We start from the raw sequence: 17,832 nt of genomic DNA, 5'->3' as shown, positions 1-17,832 counted from the left end.
CGATTGGGGGATGCGCGGACACAACCTTTCTTCAGAGGGTTGCTCTATGGTGGTGTAAACCCGTGAATAAGTTATGGGCGAAGATAATAGGATTCCCGAGTCCCGCTTCTTGGTTCTAGGAGCTCGGCGATGAATACGACACCCACTCTACATGTAAAGGTAGGTTGGAAGGATGGACTCGAGCTGTGTTGCATTGAGCTTTATCTATTATATCCACTAGATTTAGATGTGCGCCTTGGCGCACGACCCCGTGAAGGTCATGGCAAAGTTTATTTTTTATAACAGCAATAAAAATGAACCACCAATATGATAATATATTTGTTAGATTTTACAAAACAATGTCAATGGGATGAAATTATGATAAAATACATGAAAATACAAATGAAGCAAACAGCTACATACAATTAGGGAAACATGTTGATGAACTTTTTACAAAACAATGTCAATGGGATGAAATTATGATAAACCTTTTATAAAAATGTATCAAAAAATTATAAAATGGTTTTTATGCTAGAAAAAAAGATAAACAATCATTGATTTAATTTTACTGTAATTTTTTTTTGCAGGGGCATCCAAAATTTTGGGCTTGCTACCCAAACCTCGCATTCCTTTGCCATGTTTCCCAAATTTTGAAGTGATAAAATGATTCAGCAACCGCTAAATTGACATGCATGGAAATCTATTATGACAAAGCATTAAGTCAAGATTACGCAGGACTAAGCCACAAACATTAGAGCACGAAGGAATAATAATTTAGCTGAATCTGACAAACATGCAAAGAAACCATAAATAATCAAACAAGTGTGAGAACTTGTCAATTATTAGTTACTCTTCCGTGCAGCTTTCATGGTCTTGAATAGTTGTCATGGTAAAAAGAAAACAACACACACGGCACACATGACATGGTGGTAACACAAAATACTTTGCATGTGAACCCAAATATGAGGAAGGTTAGAGTGGTGAGGGCTAACAAAGTTGAACTTTCTAATATTGTAGTGATGTTGTGAACATTCGTGTGAACAGATAGCACTTTGGTGTACATGGGCTGCTAATGACGCCATGGGCTAGTCCTTCTATGCTGGTGGGCTTTTCAGCATTGTGGACTAACTTTTTATTATACAATATAAACAGGGAATCAGCATGTCATCTCTCTTTTTTTTTTTGAACGGGTGAGGCCCCGAAGGGCCAGGAAGCTTCATTAGTCAAGCGGTCGGTACAAAGTTGTAGAAAGGCCCCTAAGTACATAAAGAAATACAGCATGGGCCTTCACTTTTACAGAAAGAACCCTAGAACTTAAAGGGGAAAAGCAATCAGATCCTTGGTTCTTGCCGCCGCATCCAGTGAACCTCCAGCTCCAGGAACCTGCGTAGCCACCGGGGAACATGCCACTTGGGGCAACGTAGGTGATGAATCCTGTGCTGTAGGCGATGAAGATCCTCCAGTAAGGCCTGTAGACCAGGAGGAAGGCAGTCCATGGAAGCCCGTCGCTTCCAGGCGTGGAGTGGCTCGAATCGCCGAAGATAACCCCGGCATATCTCTGCCGGCGTTGATGAACTCCACAAGATGAAGAAGCTTCGAGAGTGCACACGCACACTCCCCGATCCCGCAAAGCTTCCGAACAAGGAGCCGCAAGCACTTTTTCTTCCTCATGCAAATCACCATGACTGCAGGAACGGAAGAAACAAGGCTCCAGATCTCGCCGATTCGGGGCTTCAACCTCGAGCTTTATTGATGTTGAGAGGGATGTTGATGTAGCGCCGCCGCCCGCCTCCGGCTCCTTCCACAGGAGCTCCACAAGCAGCCACACCAGCATCAACCGCCACCAGAAGGCGCTCGAACTCACCGGCAGCAGAATCCCCCATGGCATCTCGCCATTCTCCACATGGGTAAATCCTAAACCTAGATTCGACCTAACCCTAGACCTGGACCAGAGACTCTGGATGTACAGAGGAGGAGGAGGCCGGCCTCCTCTCCCCCGCCTACTCCGGCCGGCAAGGCCGCCGGAGTTGGGAGGGAGAGGAGCCGGGGCTGCAGTGGAGACTCTCAAGGAAGAAGAGGGAGGAGAGAGAAGGGGACGGGGAAAAGAGAGCCTCCCAAAGAAAATATCCAGCATGTCATCTCTCGATCCCCTTTCTCACTCCACTCCCTGGAGCTTGGAGCTCAGCTCTATCAGCATCAATTGATGGCGTCCTCGATGCCTGCCGACGCCCGCAATACCGACCTGATCCGGTAACCGCCACCCCTCCAAATTGTGTTTCAGCTATTTTTCTCAGCGCACCAATCGTTGTCGCCTCTGCTGATACTCTGACCACCAATCAATACTGGTGACTACAGTTGGAGCCTAGCCTTCCGCTCGACAGCTCGATGATTGAAGACACTGCAGTGAGCTTCTTTGTCCTTGCTTGAACGAGGTGGGCATCATCGATTGGTGGTTCTGGGCTGCCAAACCTGCGACCCTGACTGCAGGTTGGATAGTCGCCGACGCCGTCAAGGCTATTGACATGCCCTGCCATGGGAGGCAAGCGCCATGGCGTCGAAGGTCATAGACACCTTGAGAAGAGACATATGCTCATCCTCGTTTCTACTGCTGTGACCAAGGAGCTGCTGTACAAGAGGTAAAATCCACTAATTGAAATTTTCAGTAATCATTAATCAGATGATTAATAGCTAACTGAAATGTTGTATGTGTAGAAGAGCATGGTATCATACATTGATCGTCGATTTATAACATTTAAAAGCTGAAGAGATAACATATTATGCATGATTGAAGAGAAAAGAATTGAAGCAGATGTTTTTTTTATCACCCATAGGTAGACACACACATACTCGACATCTCACAAAATTCAGACGAAGCGTGTATGGACCACTGAAATGGAAACTATGAAGTTAGGCATGATGCCACGCCATGCCCCTGGTTGCATCCTTTTTGCCACCACCTCTGCTCAATTCTGGCCGGTGTATCAATCGATGCAGGCGAGCACACTACAATGCTCCTCATGACCTGCACCACCGATTCATCGCACCGGCATGTCCTTCTGCCTTTGCTCACGCCTTCTGGGCACACAGAATAGCCCATGAGCCTCGTTCGCTCTGCAGCTGTTGAAAGCAAATGTAAGAAAACATAAATTAGGGTTTGCAGGTTAAAAGATAGTAACAGAACATAAAGGGTTCTCTATAAGCTATGTATGCAATAAACATCCATGGTTGCAAAGATGATTTCTTGTTGTAGTTCAGTTCAAGAAATAATTCAGAGAAATTGTTTCCTGATTAGATAGACATGTAAACTATGAAAGAAGCGAAAAAGTACATTTGGGTATCTTTGGTTCTACAAAACAGTATATACATCATTCTGCAAAGTATTTTTAGCAAAGGCAGTGTAGAATGTCAGCTAACTTACCGACTTGTGTTGTAGGCAACTGCTCTGTTTGGCAAATAACTGGAGCGCTGGTGAGGCATTAGCTGCAAGGAAAACCCAATCAAAAGCAGAAGAAGAGAAGCCCTACCGGTATGTACTATTATAGAAGAAAAACAACCGGGAGGCACCAGGAGACATAAGATAAGCCCCACCTGACAGTGGTAAGTCATGACAAAGTTCAAATGTACATCTTCCCTTTCATTTACTCATGACGTCATGGAAACTTTTTGGTCTTGTATCACCACTCAAGTCGCATATGTCTTAATCTAAGCATGTTCTTCTGTACACCTCCATCGCTAAAACCAAGAAAAATGCATGTACAAATTATATGAGAAAATATAAATGCCTAGTGTTGGCATTCAACTTGTGCCACACAGATTACAAAATAAGAGGGAACATGCCGGATTTTCTAGCCGATGTTCTAGGCTTCTTGTGCCAATCACCCCCAGATTCTTTTGTATGCATCTCTTGCAACTACAATTTCCCATTAACACACATACAAATACTTCAAGTATAAATGCAGAGTCCAAGTTCAGAATGGAGTATCATTCTTGTTTGAACAACAAAATGTAAATAAGTTGAGTGATATGATGAAGAAATTAATAATGAATTTTAAAAAAAGTAAACCTGCGTGCAGGAAACCATTATGTAAATTTCTATTTCAAAGTTAGAAATGCATCATTCTAATTGCTTACCCTGATTGTACCTTTAGGAAAGAATAATTGTCACCAGAGCAGTGTACAATCAACACGGATTTTGAAGGGCTAAAAAAAGCTTCATTCGTAGAGACAGATGTTCAGTTACAATGTAAAGCCAAAGCCTTTTATGCTGGATCTAGGAAGAAATTTTCTAGACTGTCCCATCACCTAGAAGCCGCACTAGGCAGCACACTCATCGGAACTTCATTTTAATTCTTTTAGAAAAGATACACTTCCAGTTTTGAATAAAAATAGAATAGAAAGTTAAATCTAAATAAATATTCCTTAATTGCGACAGTGCTTCTTTGGCCTGGTCATCATGGAAGACAATTTTTCATTTCACGGCCGTTCAAGGAGAGCTATAGCTTCAGCTTCTTCCGCGCTGGTGCAGCAAGATAGAACGGTCCCAGATGCAACGGTAACGCATCCCAGGTGGTCGCGGATCATGACGCTCGTCGTATCAACACGATTGTCAGCGAATTAAGTGGCTAGTTTGTAAAATAACTCTATCTCACTAAGAATAATAAGTGCCGCAAGCAGCAGCACTCGAGAACTCAAAACCAGCAGCATGGGCTATAATGGGACTAAGATAGCTGTAAGTTACTACATCTTACAGAGAGGTGTAAGCAGTGGGATTTCCGGCTACGACATTCTAAAATCGTACTATTAGTGAGAGATGTATAGCTCTACCAAATTATTAGAGGCATCAACAAAGAATTCTCATTTTTTAATAGTCCATAAATCAGCCGGTCACTGATAGTTTTACTTAGCTAGGGGTTATATCCTCAAACAAAATGAAAAAAAAAACACTTGGAACCAAAAGAAAGAAATGGATTGGTAATTATGTGATAAGGCAAGCAACAAATAAATGGTACTGAAATCACTGGGATTAAATTAATTCGAAAAAGTAGAAACCTAAACTAAACTGGGACCATGCTTTCTAGTACAGAATACTCAAAACCAAAAAGCACTTCAATGGAAAATGACGTAGAAAACATGAGACTGGATACTAAAACTGTATGTATCGGGACTATAGTGAAGCAAGTGTGTCAGCAGGCATGGATCTGATAGTGCAACCACATATTCAGATTAAGAAATTGTAGGCCAGCGGTAGCTATAATCAGTGTATTTCCTTCTATTTTGTGCCCACCATGTGCAACACGAAGGGCAGGAGACAAATCAATAACCAGGTAATAAATATATATAAAAAGGAAGCATATGATAAGAATTAGTAGTCCACCTTGGGTCAGGAAGGAACACATCCCTCCTTGCTACACAAACAGTTCTTCCTGGGACAGCGAACACAGATGATGCCAATCACATCTGCACTTCAAGGAAGTCAAGCTAATGGCCCCGGTGAGGAGACAATGGTCTGCTCATGTACAACAAAGAAAATAAAAGGATCAGTAAAGAGGCAAAGGATAAATGTACGGAGACACATGGTGCATAAACCAGACGGTGAGTTAAATGCGGTCTTATCACAGTTTGTAACCCAGATATGTATATATGGTCAGGACAAACAAAGAATACCACTTAGGAGAACATGACATCAGATAACATCGGGGAACAAAGTAATACTTTCACCAAGATGACCCAAAGAAATTCGTGCTAACTGGCTGACTATAAAGAAAAGGAAAGGCCACAAATATAAAAAATAGCTGCAAAATTTGCAGCTTTTAGCTATAAATTAATCCAATCCACCAATGAGCAACACTCCAGAATATATATAATTGTTACAGAAGTAACATGAAAGTACACAACAGAGAAGCTGTAAAATTAGAGTGCCAAGCAAAAGAAACCGCCTAGGAGTATGCATGTAATACCGTTTATTACTCTATCGCATGACAATTAACCTCAGAGTGCACTAACTTAACTCCCAACCAAGATCTGTGATATTGGACAACCACTAAATAAACATGAAAAAAAGCAGTGTTCGTTCAAGGATACCTTATGCCAACATGCCCTCCCGCACATTCTCCAGCAGCCAGCACACTGCCGGCTCTAGTCTGTCTGCCCAACCTGGTGAGCATTGCAGCGGATCAGATCTTGGCGCGTAGGTCCAAAAAGGATATCTTGTGCCAGGCTGGTTGGCGTCATACTAGTAGGCTACAATGATGTGTAGTTTTACTATGCTTTTTTTATTCCGATGGTTGATTTTTGTATCAACTATAGGCGATGTTTGAGATACGAGAGATGTAAAACTTAAGTACACTGGATTTTAATAAAAGGCCGTGTGCATCACCATGATGCAGAAGCCGGGGTTAAACTCCCCATTTCGAAAAAAAGGTCCAAAAAGGTGTACGGAATAGTTGAAGTGGCAAAATCTCTTTATGTATTTCTTTGATCTATCCAGGTTTATTCTGTCAAAGTTACTTCAGAATAATATCATCTATCCAAGTCTTGCAAGCAGCAAGATTCAGCTCAGTATTATAAACATCGACATCGATTGCAAATTTTGAATCAGTAAACAATACAAAAAAATCTTCAGCAAACCATCAGACTGAAAGGAAATGATCTAGTACCGCAAGTATTTCACTGTCATTAATTTCACACATACATGAGTATATTTACAACTCTAGTCTGAAGTGACATTAATAAATAATAACCCTCTAGAAGATCCATTCATCCATTCCCTTTCATAGGTCCTTCCTATTCTAGCAGCTTCTTCTTCCTGCTTTATTTCTTGCACAAAATGTCATGAAACTAAGGCATATGCAGATGCCATTACTACTACAAAATTATATACATAGGCCTACAGTCACACAATGACTTAGATATTCAGTGTAACATATATATAATTATATAAGATAATACTGGTAGGAATTTGATCCCAAGCCGGGAGAGATGGTAGCTATATATTCAATCTTACAGAAATATGTCTTATATTATGGAACAACAAGAAAAACATGACACATGGTGTGATAAAAGTGTAACAGAGCAATTAGTAATTACATGTAACAGACGGAAAGCACGTGAGTATTTGAAGTGGAACATAAGGAAGTAATTAACCTGCTCATATGAAACATCAATTAAATCCATTGCCTGAGCCATTTTGATTCATCCTTAAGTCGTCTACTGGTGTTGGATGCAGAGGCTGGGGCTGCCCCATTTCGGGAAAATAAAAACTACTGGTATTGGAACATATACTACACCAATTATTTTTTTGCACGTATAATGCATAACCCTGTTGGAGAATGCACGATTACCTGCATCAGTAGCACACATCTCTCTTAGATACTAATTAATGATCTATCGCCATGGCACAAAAGGGTACAAATACAAAAGTACAGCCATATACTGAAACCAAAAGACTGAAACCATAAAGTAGTAAACCAAACATGATTCTTTAGAAAAGAAAAGTTCTTACCCCGCTTCAGAATCACAACACTTCAGAATAAACAAGCGTAGGTTTAATAGTTGATGCATCCAGTTTGGACTCGCCATCAGCAACCACTCTAAGTCCTCACGACGAAGGCGCTACATATGTCCACACGACACCTGCATTATCTATGGTAGCATGAGCACAACAAGAAACAAGCATGTTGGTTATTTGGGCGCAAAAATAGAATCGTTATCTCAACATTCGGAGAAGAGGCAAGCTAAACTGACAGACAACAGACACGCCAAGATCATGCAAAATTAATTAATGTCATACAAAAACCTGAAACCTATATATAGAGGCTCATTGTGTGCATTTAGTCCTAAAGCTTCATGCTTCAAGGTCTTGTACCAAAATCTGCTGGTTTGGTAGGCCGCTAAGCTACCTCGTGATCACCTTACACACTTGCATTCGTAAAACTGGCCAAAAGGGGGAGAGAGAGAAAGAGATAGATAGATAGATAGAGATGCAACTATGATTGAGCGACAACTCAACGCTAGGCTGATGGCTATGCAGACATAGATGGTGTATAAGAACTAAACTATATAGGCGGTGAGTGTAATCGGTGGAATATCTCTGCCATTATAAATTGATGGGAAACAGTATTAGAATCACGAGTGTGATTTAAACAACAGATCAGTGCGCCTTGAATGCAAGTATGTAAAGTCACATAAGTTGAAAAACCATCTAATGTGACTGAAAGTATTGTACATTCAGATAAGCTAAAAACAATCTAATATGAAAGAATGCATAGATCGCATGCCTCACATGAAATGTACTTCACTGGAAATGAATGCACAACCTATGCAATTATAATCCAGAAAGGGAACAACTGCACTGAAATGAGAAAGGGAAACCACGAGTTGTTTATAGCTGCAAATACCCGTGAAGTTAAACAAATGGTAATAACCAGTAACCAGTACAAAGGAACAACTGTCCTTGAACACTAAACGGAAAAATATACTCTGAATATTTCATGTTTCCTCAAACTGGATTTATACAAAAAGGAGGTCGCCAAATATAAATGGTAAATCATTACTTTTTAGAAAGCTAGGTAAATTACCTCTAGGAGATCTGTGTATATGAATTTCATCATGACCTACAGAAAATGAAATGGATGCAATAGTGCACTACAACGCCTCCACAACTCTATCCTACCATTGACGTAAATTTTAGATAGATATACCTGCAAATTCGTCGCCTTTACTAATTCAAACAACCAATTAATGCTTGGTTCAGCTTTCTTTCACGCTGCCTTGGTTGGAACATGGACACAAGGAAGATCATAAATCGGATCGAGAGAACTATTAAATAATTGACTTCAACTTCTATTATAATCACATGCCAGTATCAAATTAGCATTTACATACATTCTTTTTCCAATTCCTTAGACATTGATGACGCGTTAGACCTTGTACATTGTGTGGTTAAGTAGTGCAGGGCCATAAAGAACCAGTGGAGCTATACATATTTTGGAAGGCAAGTAACCAATCATGAGCATGTTCACAAAAGCACAAACCTTCCACCGCAGTCCACTTCAACAGAACTTAAATTCACCGGGTTCCAAGACAACTTCATTTTGGTCCATGACATCCCCAAAGAATCTCCATCCACCTCGTACTAACAATATGCTCTCCTATGTTCCTCACTTCCTTCTGCCTAATTAGTAGATCTGACTCCATTATTAAGGCATGTCCTGGAAATAAAAATCTCATGTTATTATCATTTGAGAAAATACCTCAAACCACAAAAAAATGATTGGATTGGGGGATATCCATCCACCCACCAAAACATATTTGAATTAGACTGATTACATAAAAATGTGAGAAACATTCTAATAACAACCCAATTAAAGTGTGGCCTGCAGGTTTTTTTTTGTCAAACACCTTCTAGACAAAACAAATATGATGATCTGTAGGATTAAATAGATCGAGAGGAGGGAGATTAGTAGGAAGAGAGGAATATTAGCATGGCTCCTTGTCCTTGTTAGAAGTAGGTTTCTGTTACAAAGGAAAATAGAGCTAGGATTTCCTCAAGATAATAGAAAAAAAGAAAAACAAAGAAACTACGGGATCAAGAAAGAGAGTAAAGAGCATGGCTGTCACCTCAAATTGCCAGTCGCTGCAGGGGACGGTGAGGTCCGTGGCCGCAGCCACAAAAGCAGAGCTGCTCCTCATGGATAAGCTTATTTGGATCATTTTTTAACTTGGTTACCTCAAAAGACAAAAACGAAACATGAATAGGTTCGATGGTACAGAGACATGAAAGAACCGATATAAGGAGATCACAACGTCATCGTCTGTCACCAGCGCCATCTGAAAACCAAATGGGACCATGTCAGCTAGCACCTGTACAAACTGAGATGTGAGTATACTAACTAAAAAATTCGAATCAGATTGCAATATAGACTAAATCTATTCTTATAACTAAATCGAATCAGGTGGTAGTTTTTAATACCAATCACAGCCATTTGATCTAAAATAGTGGATGCTTGGTTCAAAGTAAACTTATCCTCAAAGCAGTACATGACTAAGAGACGTATTGCTGGATTTCCATGTTACCTTGGTCTTCTTCTTGGTCTTATTTCCCAACTACACGGAAAACATTAGAGAGAGAAATCACCTTGGTCTTCTTCTTCGCTAATCCCCTCTGCTAGAATCTTCTCCTTTCACAGACCTGCATACATTGTGTTGAAGAAAACCATCAATTAGCAGTCGAAAATCAGAGTGTTTGTATCTAAAAAAAAGAAATGCCAATGGAAGTAGGAGACAAAAAAAGAGCACCTAATACACAACCATCCTAGGCCACCTCTTCCAAACACAAGATCAACTCTCCAGAGAGTTGCTTGCACTCAAGGATTAGCACAATTGCCACACTTCATTTTCCCATGGCCTTATGGAAATATGGCTATTATCCTCTCTGTCACTTCAGTTGTCGCCACCTAGGTGTAATTAATCTTAGCAAAAGAAATCAGAACCTAAGATAAAAGAAAGAACAAAATCAGTAACTAACTAATCAGCTCTAGAATAAGAGCAATAAGAGAGGATAAGTTTGCAATCAACAGCCACAACCAAAATCTAAAACGAGTCAGATGAAGCACCTTACATGGGGAGACCAATGGGAAGGAGGAGGAAGAACCAGCTGACCAGATCTGGCTGACCAAGCAACCATAGGGTCTAGCCATGGCGTCATCACCAACACTACCAGGAGGCTGCCGTCGGGCCGCTTTGACCTGATTTGGGCCAATCTGCAGGGAGGAACTGCGGGCTAGTAACCCGTTGTGGAAACCCTAGCCGCCATGATCTTCTTCCCTCACGAGCTCGCGCCGATTGATGTACTGCCGCCTCCCCATCCCTCGTTGAGCTCTTCGTTGTCCTGTAAGCCAAGGCATCCGACTGGTCAGCAAATCCCGAAGAAACGAAGTTGTGGAGGAACGAAGCTATGGAGGAGATCCTCCATCTCCAGTGCCGCTTCCAGGCTGGGCTGCAGCCCTTCCGTCGCGTATGGTTCCGCCATGGCCTTCGGCCGGCGGGGCTGCAGCCGGCTGGGTGGAGAAGGCGGGAGGGGGGGCGGTCGTCGGAGCGGGTGGGAGGAGGAGGGTCGGGTGGAGGAGAGAGGATTGGGGGAAAGAGGAGAAGACACGGATTGGGGAGGGTTTGCCCGCTGGTTCTCTCTCACCCAGCATCAGTCTCACATAACCCACCAAAAAACTTACCCAATCCAATGAGAAGTGGACCCGAATGGACGTGGGTCCTGTGTGCAGCTGCAAGAGGGTATAACAGCGCCGTGTCATCACTTTATCTAGCAGGAAGACGCCCACACGCTGCCACAGCCAACCAGTACGCTAGCTCTGAGCCACAACGAACGGACGTGATTGCATAGATGAGGAGATCCAACGGCTCACGAGCTGAAATCGCTGTGATGCCCCCTATGGGGGGCATCGTTTATACTTTAGATGCAGGGCACCGGAGAGATATGGAGCCCATGCATGCATGGATGTCTACGGAAGCATGGTGTGCCCTCCATGCACGGACGCCACACTATATGCATGCATGCACGTCAAGTCCAATCTATTCTATTCCAAACTACTCATACCCTCTATAGTCTCTACTAATTTGCTAGGGATGAAGCGTGAAAGTAGCGGAGCTAGCTGCCTAGCTCTTCATCTCTCTCTAACTAGTCTCTATAGATTTTCTAGGAGCTCAGTTGGTAGTTACAACCATGCGACTTCTCCATCTTGTAACAATAATCTATTGATCCTTCCATCATCAGAGTTGTTGGGCTACAGTACAACTACTGCATCACTACGCTGACGCGATACATCTTCTTTCCTAACTATATTTCTGAACACTTCCTACTTATATTTTTGGGCTATCAAAAAGGATGAAGAAACTAGATCTTTCAACACTTTCTACTTATATTTCTTGCTATCGAACAAAGTATCAAGAAATTCATTTTCATCTAACTAGGGATCACTTGAATGAAAAACCATCACTCCACTTTTTGATCGTCCCGTGATCTACTGTTATACCTAGCATGGTTCATAGCTCAAGCAAACCGTCGGCGCTCTAATGCCATCTAATATCCAAGCTGCAAAGTGCCCGTCTTGTTCCCGCTTGTCAGAAGATTTCATAGTTTCCTTGTTGTGGGGATGCTATAGCAAATTCTTTAGGATGCGGCTAATTAATTCCTGGTCGATCAGGAAATAGCTTAATTCCCGGTCAACCTGGTTTCATGTGTAATTCACGTGCAACTAGGGCAAAGGATATGCAATTGCATATGTACTTCGCGTGTAATTCTCGCATGCACAGATCACGATGCAAATCTAACGGTCGTCGAGTTGATCGGGCTCTAACTTAGTTCCCGGCTAATCGGGAGTTAGCAATCCAGAATTCTTTATCCGTTTTGGCAGTATTCCTACCATTTTTCGTGTCCACAGTTCCCCGCCCAATATCAATTGGGGCCCAAAAAATTGTTTTGATAGATCATTGTAGGGTCCTTATTTTATGCATGGGTAGTTATTACCTATCATTTCACACTAGTAGGAAATATCCTACCGGTGGCGTGGCAAAACCGTCATCAGTGGCGTGGATTCCGCACGACACCAATATGACGTCACTGATACTTGCTGCTAGTGGCGTGTCACGGGCACACAACTAGTACCACATACTGTTGGCGTGGATTCAGCACGACACCAATATGACGCCACTAATACTTGCTGCTAGTGGCATGTCACGGGCACACAACTAGTACCACATACTAGGAGCGTGCCATAGACATGCCACTTGTGAGTGAAAATATAGGCGGCGTGCTTTCATTGGGACATGTCACTAGGTTGCAAAACAGGCGAAAAATAGCTGCCACGATAGCAAAAGTATTTCCAACATCAAAATTATATATTTGGTTCCAGTAGATCAAAACTAAGCTAATTTGGTTCCACATACATCGAAACTATCCAATTTAGTTCAGCACCCAAAGAAAGCAAACATTGGAGGGGGTGGGGGGGGGGGGGACTAAGAGCATCTCAACCCGTCTCCCTGACGAGGCCCCCAGGACCCCTTTTTTCCATCCGGATGGACGAAAACGGCCCAGTCGCGGCCCTGGCTCGTCGATTTCGTCCGGATTAGGCCTTTCATCCGTCTGGAGAGCCCAGGCCATCCCCGCCCCCCCGGGGAGCGCTCGGGGACTCCGGACGAAACAAAAGCGCGGGAACCGTCTGGTGGCCCCGACCTGTCGGCGACAAAGGCCTGGTTTCTACGGCCATACCGTCGTCTTCCCGATAGACGGCACGCGTTTGTTTCCGGCGGAATTTGTAATTCTACGGCAATACCCTCGTCGAACGAAAGCTTTGAACAAACTAAGTGGTGCAACATAGACAAATTGCATATAAACCTTCGAATAAACATAAAAATTACATATAAGAACTATAAAACAAACTTGAACTACTTCTTCTTCCTAGATGGCCCCGCCTCATCATCCTGGCGGCGAAGCTTCCGGCTGGACACATCCTCTGAAGAGGCGGTGTCCTCCTCGTCGCTCGTCGGCGCCTTCGCGTTCGCCCGGGCCGCCGCGTCAGCCTCTTCCTCCTTTTTCTCCTCCTCTTCTTCCTCCTCAGCCTCCTCCTCCTTCTCCTCCTCAGCCTGCTCCTCGGCCTCTTCGTCCTCGTCCTTGTCCTCGTCGTCATCCCATTCCTCGCTGGACGGCGGCGGGGAATCGTCGCTGCTGGACGATGCAGCTCGGTCCCACCAATGGCGCCATCCAGGCGATTTCCCCTCGCTGTCGGTGTTCGATGGCCAAGAGATATCGCTCATGGTGATAGAGGATGGTGAGGAGAGAAGAGATGAATGGCGTCGGCCATCGGAAACCGTATATGTAGGTCTACCGACGAAGAGAGCGGCGGTTGCTCTTCCGCGAAGTTCGTGCTCCATTACGGGGGCGGTTCTCGCGTCGAGGCCACTTCGCCCGTTTCCGACGAGTCGTTTGGACTCCCCAGACCACTTCGCGGACCATTACGGCGGTTCAATGCGTTGATGCCACTCCGACGGTTCTCCTTCCCTGCGACTGCACCGTCGCAATGCACGCGGTGGGTGAGCGTAAGCAGGCGACCGTGGGCTCGTTGCTGGGAAAATGGGCCTCCCCAGGCCAAAAAAATACATCCATCTGGCGCTAAATAGCGCCGGATTTCGGCCTGGGGAGCCCCAACGGCTGGGGATGCTCTAACAAATGGGAGAGAGTGGGGGCGACATCGGAGCGTACATGAGTGTGGGGGGACACGCGAAGGGTGGGAGGAGTGGCGCGATGTGGGTTGAATGGGCTAGGGTTGGGGTTGCGAGGTGGTGGCCGACGAGGGTGCACCATGTGGGCTAGTAGGGTGGTCCATTTGGCCATGCCACGAGTTGAGCGACTACGGGCCCACCCCAAAATTCTGGTGTCGTAGCCCATTAGCTCATGACACGAGTACTAGTGGTACTGGTGGCATGACCACGACACCAGTATTTTGGGGCGGACAGGTGTTATCAAGGCCCACTAAAGAATTGTGTGCCTCAATGGGACACAACACCAGTAGCAAAATACTGGTGGCGTTGCACTGTTTGCAACGCCATTGGTAATACCGGTGGCGAGATACTATAGAACTATAGAAGCACGACATTTATGGAGTGCCATTTTCTGATGGTGCCATGTGCGTTTCTTCAGGCTTTCTTTTTTTATGCATTCCATGTTCCGTCTCATTGCCGCGTTTTCGGGTTTCTTATTTAATAAGCAGAGATATCAACCCCCTCCCATCAATTCAAGCGTCTTTTGCTTCCCACGCATCTTTTTCTTATGCATCAAAATAGCTATTACATGTGATTCTATGTGTCCTTGATTAATTAAGTCGTGCATTACTCTTGTGTATGCACAAAATCATAACCACTGCTCGTCATTTCATGTGCCGTCTTGTCGTCGTTGTACTGAATATTTTCTGCTTTTTCACGCCGTCTAGGTGGGACATCTATCTAGCTACTATAACTTGCCAAAATGCATAAAAAATATTTGTTGTTCCATAAAAATCATACAACAAATAATGGGTTGTTATTATTTCGTTCAAAGCTCTCACTGTCGCTCGTTACTATTTTCATGTTCCATGCCAACGCCATCATTTTGTGCATGAAATGGTAGCTATTAGCTATTATTTTGGGAGTTGGTTTCGTCGACATGGCTGCGTTGTAGGATCTTGGGTGTCCGGAGATTTCTCCATCAATATACTTTCCGCGAGTGTGCCCTTCTACATATGAGCTCCCATCGAGGCGATTCTGGAGGTGTTGGAAAAACGAGTACGGTTTTTCACCACTTGCTCATTTTGGCGACCTGCCATCTGTCGTCCATTTCCGACTGCTATATAGGGTACCATTTTTGCAGTTTTCTTGCCCGTTCTCGGCATGCATGCACATGGTTACAGAGACATCCCGCGTTCCAGCTTCCAAATTTTCATCCAAATCGTTGTGCTACCCGAATTTTGAGATAATGTATCCGGTTCTGGCATGTCTATCGCCCAAATATTGTATCCTGGCCATTTTCCCGCCCGTTTTCGACACCGGCTATAGCACATGTATTCCCTAGGTTTTTCCGCCCATTTTTTCCTCTCAAATTTTCCTGAGGTTGATGCCAATTTTCACGAGCCGTGAATTTCGCATACGAGGTTCAATCAACACTTCTTTGGGTTTGCCCGCTTGATTTTTGTGAGTACAGTTTCATCAGGAGTAAAGTTGTGGCTCCAAGGATTAGACATCTAATCTTGAGGCAGAGTCCTCAAGATATAATTAATCACCTCCTTAGTGGCCAATATTTAGAAAGAGAGAGAGCTGAAGTCTCTTATATGGCTTTTCTAGATCTCTCATTTAGTGAACTTTTGTTTAAGGGAAACGTATAATGAACTTTTCTCGTTTCATCATGAGTAAATTAGCACTAGTGTGGGTGATTTAGATCAGTTGAAGATTTGGTTCTAGATGCAAATTTTGAAATATTTAAGTATTTTTTAAAATAGGCATAGGTATAAAAAAGACTTTCTGTGCGCTGGAATTTACTTTTGTAACCTATAAAAATTGTCGTGCGTGATCACTGAATCCGGTGCTTCAAGCCAAATATATTTATATATGTCATTGATCAGTCTTGCATAGAGTAGCCGGGCAGGTACCTAGGTAGATAGACGCATTGCATTACTACATGCATATACACACATGTTGTGCAGCCATGAACATACATTCATCGGGAAGCCGTGAAGGAACTAGTACTACCTTTTCACTAGGTGCCTGTTTGTTTGGGCTGCATCTGAACGAGAAGCAGCTGGAGCTGGTAGGATCTGAGAAGCAGCTGGAGCTGGGCAGCTGGTGAAATGTAAAAATGCTGTTTGGCATCCTGCTTCTAGGACGGCTTGTGGACATGCAATTGGCGGTGATTGTCTGAAATACCCTTATATGCTGAAGATGATGTACAAGTATTTCAATGAATTACGTTGATCATGATAATATCCTTATCAGTGTGTTAAGCATTCTCAAGCATTCTTTTCGACTTCGTAATAGAATATTATAATAAATAAAATTAAATCATAATAAATACTTTGATTTTTCATAATAGATTTTTATGGTCAATATTACCATTAGTAGGAGGTCCAACATTTGGTTCTGATACATCGAGCCACAAAAGAAAAAGAGATTCATTTGGACACTAGCTAGGTAAGACGTCATTGTAACCAAACTAGCTACACATCTCCCATCAAACCATCCGCAATATTTTCGCGAATCACATGCATATCTCCATGCTCAACACCCAACTGACCTCCAGGAGAGACAGGTGAGGATGGGTTGGATTTGGGGCAATTTTGTGAAGGGATTTTCTTATATATACTTGGTGGCATTTTGTCCGTAAATATGTTGATATCTGATGGCATCAGTTAGTGGGAGAGTTACCAGCTGCGGGAAGTCATGGGAAGTTCGGCCGGAGGTGCTTGCGGGCTTCCAGTACAAAATGGACAAGCGCTTATACAAGCTTGGACCTAAAAGTTAGGTGTTTGTTTGGGCTTGTGCTTATAGAGACCCAAAAGCAGTAGAAGCTCAAGCTCCAGCCTAAACAAACAGGGCCTAGAGCCGCTAGCTTGTACCTCTATTCTTGAGTTGTCGCTCCCACCGGTCCGGCGAGAAGATCATGCCGGCGTGTCGTGGCTGAGAACAAGGAATGAGGAGCTCTCCCACTAGATTATCTTCAAGACCGCCATCGGCAAAATGATGACAATCCTGGTGCCACTTCACCTACTACGACATCGCCACCTCAAGGAGTGCAAATACTTGGCACCCCATGAACAAGCAGACTCCATTCCATCCTCATCCCACATCCTTGGCATGGTATTCTCACATTCACTCCGGTGTGACTAGAAATATTTAGCCCCATGCTTCGCGTCGCCGTCCTCGAGTGACATCGGGGCGGAGATGCCTTCGTCGTCTGCCGAGCCACTTTTGGAGTGCCCGAACCTGATATCTCCGGCGGGTCAAACTTCGCCTCCATCGTCCAACGCCGATCGCGGGGGGTTAATTTGGGCAAAATTCGTAGCCGGTTGCTTGAGATATGTGGACCCATCTGCATACACATCTACATCGTACGTCATCGTCGGCAGACTTATGTGAGCTGCATCGTCGGCAGACTTATGTGAGCTGCTCACCACGATTCAGTTGAGCATGTGGGAGTCGAAATCCTATTCCGTCCCTTTGACCCTGTTGGTCAGCTGATGACGTTAACAACAGATGCTGAGCGGACACACAATTATCCATGGTGGGATATTCGAAGAATTATGACGAGTGTGATTTTCT

At 43.7% G+C, this 17,832-nt stretch overlaps 2 long non-coding RNA genes across 2 annotated transcripts; one reads left to right on the top strand and one right to left on the bottom strand.

The window, feature by feature from the left end:
* The first annotated feature begins 1,390 nt into the window (after window positions 1–1,390).
* LOC139838637 (uncharacterized) lies at window positions 1,391–3,827 on the top strand. Its single transcript, XR_011756257.1, has 3 exons — window positions 1,391–2,229; window positions 2,335–2,615; window positions 3,413–3,827. It is a non-coding gene; the product is annotated as an uncharacterized lncRNA (long non-coding RNA).
* On the bottom strand, window positions 2,780–11,200 carry LOC127345681 (uncharacterized). The gene is made up of 9 exons (XR_007878822.2): window positions 10,593–11,200; window positions 10,276–10,469; window positions 10,054–10,168; window positions 9,598–9,840; window positions 9,012–9,188; window positions 6,061–6,132; window positions 5,354–5,485; window positions 3,398–3,459; window positions 2,780–3,096 (listed from the first exon to the last, which is right to left on the bottom strand). It is a non-coding gene; the product is annotated as an uncharacterized lncRNA (long non-coding RNA).
* Window positions 11,201–17,832: the final 6,632 nt, after the last annotated feature.

Source organism: Lolium perenne, chromosome 3 (genome assembly GCF_019359855.2).
Source record: "Lolium perenne isolate Kyuss_39 chromosome 3, Kyuss_2.0, whole genome shotgun sequence".
In the NCBI taxonomy this organism is placed as follows: domain Eukaryota; kingdom Viridiplantae; phylum Streptophyta; class Magnoliopsida; order Poales; family Poaceae; genus Lolium; species Lolium perenne.
This window is presented reverse-complemented; position numbering and strand designations above follow the sequence as displayed.